Below are 8,567 nucleotides of genomic sequence, written 5' to 3' on the forward strand. Positions count from 1 at the left end.
AAATTAAGGAGGGAAAATACGTAAATCTATAATTACCACCGTCAGACTATTTTCGTGAAGTGGACCTATAATTTAACCTTAGGAGCTTCTTTTAGTTACAAGGATCACAGATTGGTTGTAAAATGGAAGTGCAAATTTTCCGTTCCCCACAAATCTCCGACTCCCTACAATAACAGCCAAGTAATTAATTGTGCAAACAGTTAGTTACCGGCAGAAGGGGTGAAAAAGGAGAAACTGCTTCTATTTGTGGGACTAGTATAACTTTCAAATTATATAAAATAAAAGGATAAAGCGCCATTTCTTATCAGCCATTACCCTGCTCCCTACAAGAATTCAAGTCGTTGAAGTCGATATATTAAAGTATTACACAAGACAGGACGAATCAGTTCTTTGGTAGTGATGGAAGTGTGCCCTCAAGCAATGTCATCCATCTGAAGCAACAGCTACGGGGCAGGGTATAAACAATGACAGCATTGCTCAGTGTTGTCTGGTTGATCTTTTAGGTCAACTGCAGATTCTATGTTTATGCTGAAGGTTTGCAAGCACTGAAGTTATTTCCAGAAACTCATAGGTAAAGATATGCCAAAGTCCAAACTGCAGTCTAAAAATCGTAGCTCAAGTTGGTAACAGGGTTACCAGTCAATCAGTGAAAAATAAACGGTGAGCTGCAACGGTGTGAGTGTACAATTAGATGCAATAATTATCAATTGATCTCTAAAAGAACTAGTACTCACATTGTCAAGTTTGCTCGCATCTGCTTCCCGAAGTTCAATCCAAGCTGTAGACGGCTTGCCTGAAATGGATGTAAAATTAATGGGGGCACAGGTATTTAGCTGAAGGTTGTACTACTAAATACCGGTTGACACACTATTTTTACACCCAATCCAGAGGGAATAGCACTTTGCACCACTTGTTGGGGTTAACGTTGCACAAAACCACAACTTGAGTTTTGTTTTGCACAAAACACCACATTTTGCTGAAGTTGTTTGCAGAGAACACACTAGTAGTCATTAGCTAGTCTAATAGGCCATTAGCAAATTTGGGCCCACTTCCAAGAGCTCAAGTCACGCTCAAGGTGAGCGAACTGGTATGCTCGGACCAGTTCAACCCGATAGGAAACCCTCGACCTCGGCCGCCCACCCACACCAGGTGCTCCAACGGCAGGAGAGGTGGTGCTTCGACGATAGGGACGCGGGAGCCGGAGGAGTTTCCCCCGACCACGAAATTTTTGGAGTCGGACAACCTAAGAGCATCTCCAGCCGCGTCCCCCAAAGCAATTTGGGGCGCGCCAGACCAAAAAACCGTTCCAGCCGCGTCCCCCAAACCCGAATTTTGTCCGGCGCGCCTCGATACGGTGTCCGGCGCCCCGAGCCCGTCCCCGTCCCACAGGGGACGCTCCGGGGACGCCGGACACACCGAAAAGCGAGGCGGGGAGTGGTGGGGCCGACTCGTCAGCGGCACAATAAATTTTAACCTAATCGTCGCCTACCTCGCGACGGAAGTTATTGGCTTTACAGCGACGGTGCAGTTCCCGCAGCGACGGTGCATTTCCCGCAGAGGCGCAGCGACGCGTCCCGTCGCGCCTAGCTCTGCGTGCCGGCGTTAATGAGCGCCACCGCTCCTCCGCCTCCCTCCGGCCTATAAAAGGGCTGCCTCTCATCGTAGATTTATGAAGTAAATTCAATGCAGATTTTTGTCCTTTATATTGACCACAACTTTCCTATAGAATTAGAATATGTGAAATGCCACGTTATTTACATATGTGAAATGCTTGTGTTCATGAAATTTACCATGGTCACCATGAGTATGAGTAGTGGGCCATATTGTAATCCATGGATATATACATAGTAGCGTGAGACAATATTGCGTAATTAGCACAATCAGTTATTTCACTAAGTCTAAAAACCTCAATAGCCATTGTGTGATCACATTGCTTGAGTATTGTCTTGCTTTTGCCATTTGCGTCGGGGCGCAACTGGTCATCTTTTTTTGATAGGCTTAATATCGGAGGAACCGACGGTAATTATGTATAGTGATCTTGGTATGCAAGTATGATGACCACTTGGTGTGACCTGCGGGCATTTGTTTATTTGTTCTTTGATTCTTAGTGAGGATCCTGGTGTATTTTTATTGAAGGAAATGTCACTACTTTAATTGTACTTATTGTATGTGTTCATGGTACCAAAAAAATATGATATTTATACACATTTATTTTTCTTTGCTATGAACAAATTGTTGGATGCAACAAATGTTGCTCCTGTGTTGTACATGTGTTAAGTGTTTGAAAGTTTTTTATTTTCTTTTAAAAGGATTGCTTATACAAGGTTAAGGGCTTTAAAAGACATACTGAATTCTTGGAAAACTAAACTGACATCAATATACTAAAACTTATGTTTTCATGTTCTTTATAAAAGATTGAGATATAGGCATAAGGGCATTTAAAGACCTACTGAATTCTTGAACAACTAAACAAACATAAGTATCATAAAACATATGGTTACGATATTGTATTGCATTTGCATGTGCGCCGGGGCGCACCGGGTCATCTAGTGGCCTATTAGGCTAGCTAATGACTACTAGTGTGTTCTCTGCAAACAACTTCAGCAAAATGTGGTGTTTTGTGCAAAACAAAACTCAAGTTGTGGTTTTGCGCAACGTTAGCCCCAACAAGTTGTGCAAAGTGCTATTCCCTCCCAATCCAAGCAGGACCTTAACCTTTAAACTTCAAAGTCACAATATTTGATGCATGCTCTGCATAACCAATAGCTTTACCACGTGGTGGCTAAACTTGAATATATCCTACTCCCTCCGATTCATATTAGTACTTGAATCTAGTATGGATGTATTTAAAACTAAAATGTGTCAAGATCCATTCATATTAGAGTCAATTAATATAAATTGGAAGGAGTACACAACTTTATCAAGAGCATATAAGTAGAATATTCACCAAATTCGTGCCAAAATGAGGAATATTGTAGCTGATTAATTTAAGGGACTCGCTATCTGGACATCTGCAAGAAAGAACCAGGAACCAACATTAAAAATCATCAGTCTACACGGGAATCAAAGATCTTGCCCTTAAAACCTTCCTCGCTAACAATATTTCCATGCCCTTATCGATTTGCACCCAAGTTAAGTTATTTCCGGAAAATGCACAAGTAAAGATTGCCAAAGCCAAACCGAAGTCAAAAAATCCTTGCTCAAGTTAGTGAAAGGATTACCAATCCATCAGAAAAACATAAATTGTGGGCTGAAACGGTGGAAGCGTAAAATTAGACGCACTAGTTATCAATTGATGTATAAAATAACCAATCACCTTGTCACTTTAGCTGGTATCTGAGTACGAAGTTGAATCCAAGCTATAGGCAAAGCTTTAACCGATTTACCTCAAGCTGATAAGATTAGATGCATGCTTTGTATAAACATGCTGATTGATCTTGAATATACCCTAGAAAACTTTCTCAAGGGCAAACAGGCAGAACCTTCATTAAATCTCCGTAAATTCATGCCAAAAACAGGAATATTGTCCCTAACCAGTTTAAGGGATTTTCTATCTGGATATGTGCAAGAAAGAAGAAAGAACCAGGAACCAGCATGAAAACAATCATCAACCTACAAGGGAATCAAAGATCTTGCTCTCAAAGCCTTCCTTGCTAACAGGGTTCCGCGCAAGCAAAGCTCACGAATTGTGCTTTTCTCAGAATAACATGTCCACATCAAACATTCAAAATTTGTTTCTAATACTAAATTCATTGTGCCACTTGCCTACCACTAAATTGATTAATAGTTGGCTGTTGGCATTATGATGCTATCTACTATTCCTATAAAGCATGAATATTTCACCTGGAAATTGGCTAATGAGCTGATACACGACCACATGTCTGCCGTAAGGCATCTGATCAATGATAAAGAAGATGAAAGGAGATGCTCTTTTATCTTCCTGGAGAAGGCTCGCTCAAGACAATGTGATTTATACAAGTTTTAGGGTGATTGACATTTTTAATAACCGTTCATCTGCCCCCATCTAACGGTGATAATTAGACGGAACCAAACTGACGGAACCAAAATTGCGGGACCGGAACCAAATTCAGTGGGACCGGAACCTGATATACATTTTCGAATATTATAAAAAACAACCGTCCTTTTCAGCGGCCAAATCATCCGATGATAATACACAAATCTTAAAGCAACAAAAAACGATCATATATGCACATATCTTGAAGCTCGTACTATTCTCACCAAAAAAAATTAGAACTGCTCTCTCTCATCTCTCACACTCTCTGGATATGAGCGACGGAGGAGAGCCAGATACCTCCGGCGACGGCGGCGAGCTCCGTGATGGAGGGGAGGGGTCAGCGTCGGAGCTCTGCCCAGCGACGGAGGAGAGGCCATGGCCCTTCCGGCGAGCTCCGCGAGGCGAGGGGAGGGGGCCGCGTCGGAGGGTAGGGCGACGGAGGGGAGGGGACGGCGACGGACTGAAGCGGCTGAGGCGACGCCCACGGAGGTCTCCCGTCGATCTCCGCGACGGAGGGCAACGCGGGGTGTGGAGAGGACGGCGGAGGCGCCCGGCGTCCACGGAGGTCTGTCCCTTCGATCTCCGCGACGGAGGGTAGCGTGGGGTGGAGGGGACGGCGGAGGCGCCCGGCGTCCACGGAGGTCTCTCCCGTCGATCTCCGCGACGGGGGGGCAGCGCGGGGTGGAGGGGACGGCGGAGGCTCCCGGCTATGGGAGGAGCGGCGGCACGGGGTACCGGAAGTTGCCGTACCCCCGAGGCCTGGGCAGGTTGGCAGGGAGGAGGCCTACTCCTCGTATCTTGCCAAGGCGTCAGCCATGCCCTCCTCGTCCTCGCACATCGGGGTTGCTGGTGCTTCTGCGTTAGCCTGCCATCTCGGCGTTGGTCGAGGCCAGCGTGGGGAGGAGTGGCGGCTTCTTTTTTTTGCGATCATTTTTTTTTTTGCGATCAGGAGGAGCGGCGGCTTCGGCGGTCGAGGCCAGCGAGGGGAGGAGCTGTGGCTGTGACGTTGGACATGACCAGCGAGGGGATGAGCGGTGGCGAAGATTTTTGGGTTTCGGCTACCATATCCTGTAAGTATGTTCTCTCTCGCTGAAGCTCTTCATGGCTAGCACGCGGTACTGCATACGTTTTTTCACTGCTATGTTTCTAGGATCATATCACCATCAAAATGCATTCATACTGTAGTTCGGGCAATTGGAGTTCAGGAAATAACACCATAAAAACACTACTTCCATCTACTCCATGATATTATAGTTCAGGAAATGGAGTACTGATATCTCTGCTTTGTATTGCGAGTTTCCAAGTTGTATGCTAGTTATTCAGAGCATCTGGTACATGTGACTAGTACTCCTGCATTCAGTGTTCAGTGGCCATGCTCTGTTTTGGTAACAAAATATGTAAACCATCTGCTCAACATTTTTAGCTTACCTTCAAGTTTGTCGATCCTGTGTAGCTGTGCAATAATGGACAGGAAACTTCTGCCTCTTTCTTGTGCATTGCTAAATTTATGAGCTGTACTCTCATAGCTTCAGCATGGCATGCCAAGAAATTGGTTTTGAAACTTTGAATTGGCTGGCCCTTGATCAGCGTCATGAAGCAAACCTGTCCAGAAAATAAGCACACCTAATACATAGCACTTGGTGTTGAAAAGTGCTCCAACGATACAAATTACTTGGTACAAATAAGTTACAGTACTTCAAAGTTATCTAAAAAACCACACAGGTTACAGCTGTACACCCACAAATTACAGGCCCAAGCAGCTTATTATGTTGATGTTAGTTTGCTTCCCTGGGTTCTTCTACGTTCTTCCCAAATAAGCTTTGGACATGATGATGTTCCTGCACTCTGCCAGTTTGCCAGCATAGCCTGAACTGTTTCCTGCAAGATTTACATGAATTTCCTGCTACCTAGAGTCAAAACAGTATCTTATTTTTTGTGATGCGTTATCTACATCATTGCTAGATATAGTAGGCTGCTGTACTGATAATATGAGCACCTTTGAGCAACTTCAAAGTTCAAACTTATCAGAAGCTTAAAAATAATAGGTGACGGTCACGAGAATTTTGTAAGCTATAACAGTTGCTTAGAAGTAGTAGCATACAAATAATAAGTGAAAACAACTGAAAATTGAAGAAAATGCTAAGAAGATAATTCATCTCGTGATGAGAGACCATAGCAAACTTCTTGGTGTTGTGTACGGGCTCGTCTTTGTTTTTGATGGTTTGCGTATGCGTTTGCCGTCGGCAAGTCCAGCGGGAGTCTCTGTGGCAATTTCTTGTTCGACCGTATCGGTAGGAGTGTTAGTCTTTACTTTTCTCGGACGGCCACGTTTGCGCTTGGGTCTAGGAGGGCTGGTTTCCATGACGACGTCTTCCTTGCATGGTTACCATGAGAGTGACGAGGTAGGGTATATTGCCAATCTCGTGTTGTATCATTTTTTGCATGCATTATTTTTATATTAACTTTATTACTTTACTATGCTTTTCACCAGGATGGTGATGATGGGTCGAATGATGAAGCCCCTTTTGGTGCCTCCCTCGATGTTGGTCAGAGTGGAAAGGACGAAGATAGATCATCGCTATGAACGAATATTATGTGTGCTTTTCATTTAAAATGATGAAGCTCCTTTTGGGTTGAATTATAGTGTGCTTACCATGAACGAATACCGGTTGTCGTTGATGATTATGTGTTTTTTAAATTATGATATTTCGGTTCTAGATTATAAATGAATTATTTTTGTAATGTCCGAAAGTCTTTTTGGCTTTCGGTTAGGTGCCACTTTGGCCGTTAGAAGAGCAAATTTGGTCCTCTAAAGGTTTTTTTGCCTTTGGGTTACAGATGCTCTTATGTGAAGAAAAGACTCGAATAGTCAATTTATTTTGCATGAAATAGTCAATTTATTTCACTACTGAAGTTACTTGCACTACGAGTAGTCAAACAATATTTCATCGGAAGTGCCACCACCTATTGATGCATTTATAAGAGTACAAGCATCTGCAAAAGTAAATGGTAGTACTGGCATAGCCAAAAATGCGTTCGAAGAAAACAACTCCTCCTTGATCCATACTTATGTGTTAAGAGTGTAAGTAATATCTGCTAATTGATATGCTTAACAACCATCCTAGATCCTGGTTTCAGCAACAGGTCCATGATCACCAGCTACGTCAGTAAGAGGAGAAACAATCCCAGATTCGCAAATATAAAATAGTTGAGACAGGAGAGGTTTATGCTCCATCGCTAAAGGCTATCCTTCTAGACATAGGTGGAGTCCGGCTAACACCCCTCATTGACATCACCGTGGCATCGTTCCCATATAGTATCAATAACTCTAGACTAGAAAAAAAAAATTATAAGCCTTCTGCATCGCAAGAGAGCTCTCTCCAGTAAAGAACCTCTCATCAGCAAAGAGGAAAGGGGGAAAAAGCAGTAGAAAACAAGGCTGGCAAATGACTACTACATGAGGTAGTGCCATCTATACGGCATTCGATCGGCCAGATGCCCAGATATTCAGCTGCCTCAATCACGAATCACGACTACTGCGACTTCTCTTGTGGAACGCCTGGAGCTTCTTTTAGTGCTGCGCCCTTTTCTTGGTGATTTGTGTGCAGTGGAATAGCTCCCTTCAAGATAGGGATCGTCATACGATTGCTTCCTGCTCCTTTTGTGGTCATTGTACCTGTCAGTGGACTTGCTGCCTTGAGGACTCTTGCTGGCGCCTGCATCAGTAAATTCTGAATGCCAATCAGAACATCCAGGCTCCACACTTTCACGCCGTTCAGATCTGTGTTTGTTAGAACATAGCAAAATTCAGTAACATCACCAACATGCAAATTTAGGATACAACAGCAGATCAAAGTTCAGGACGTCTTCAATAAAGTGAAACCAACTGAGTGCTTCATACCTGAAGGCAGGCGGGCCGATGGGCGGCGACTCGCGGCGGCGACGGAGAGGTCGGGGCCGTGAGTCCCCGCGACGGGCCGACGGGGCGGCGACTCGCGACGGGGGAGGGGCGGCGGCGTCGGCTGCGGGGCGGGGCCTGTGGGGCGGCGGCTGCGTAGCAGCGGCGTCGGCGGGGCGTCGGCTGCGGGGCACCGGCGTCGGCGGGGCGGCGACGGGCGCTCCTTGGTTTCCTTCGAGATGTATCACAATCCTCTATGGCGAACTGATTCTGATTTTTTTGTTTTGTTTTGGAACACAGATTAAAACGTCCGTTTCAGAGCTCTTTTACGGTGTCATATTATTATAGAACTTACAGAAAACTTATTACAGATTTAATCAACGGTCACGAAAAATTACATTAGATGAAACCAAAATTCAATTAGACGGAACCAAAGTTCCATGCCAATCACCGTAATGATTTATAAAGAACCTTGAGATACTTTCCAAGATGACCAAAGTATGATATAATGTACCTAGTATGAGTATCACATTGACGATCCAGTTGTGCAGCAAGAGGGCACATTGGACTGTGAATAATGGTCACAATTTCCTGTGGCATTACATGTATTTCCTTTGGGAGCATATAAAATCTAACTCAGAGATAAGAGATAAA

At 44.3% G+C, this 8,567-nt stretch overlaps 2 long non-coding RNA genes across 3 annotated transcripts; one reads left to right on the plus strand and one right to left on the minus strand.

Annotated features, from left to right (window-relative positions):
• Positions 1-4,749: 4,749 nt before the first annotated feature.
• LOC124706175 lies at positions 4,750-6,904 on the plus strand. Of its 2 annotated transcripts, none has more exons than XR_007004334.1 (2): positions 4,750-5,085; positions 6,507-6,904. It is a non-coding gene; the product is annotated as an uncharacterized LOC124706175 (long non-coding RNA). The 2 variants fall into 2 exon arrangements; XR_007004335.1 differs by lacking the exon at positions 4,750-5,085 and adding an exon at positions 6,098-6,417.
• A 202-nt stretch (positions 6,905-7,106) lies between these two features.
• Positions 7,107-7,959, minus strand: LOC124649756. The gene is made up of 2 exons (XR_006986773.1): positions 7,917-7,959; positions 7,107-7,796 (listed from the first exon to the last, which is right to left on the minus strand). It is a non-coding gene; the product is annotated as an uncharacterized LOC124649756 (long non-coding RNA).
• Between the last annotated feature and the right edge of the window lie 608 nt (positions 7,960-8,567).

Source organism: Lolium rigidum, chromosome 4 (assembly GCF_022539505.1).
Source record: "Lolium rigidum isolate FL_2022 chromosome 4, APGP_CSIRO_Lrig_0.1, whole genome shotgun sequence".
NCBI classification, from domain to species: domain Eukaryota; kingdom Viridiplantae; phylum Streptophyta; class Magnoliopsida; order Poales; family Poaceae; genus Lolium; species Lolium rigidum.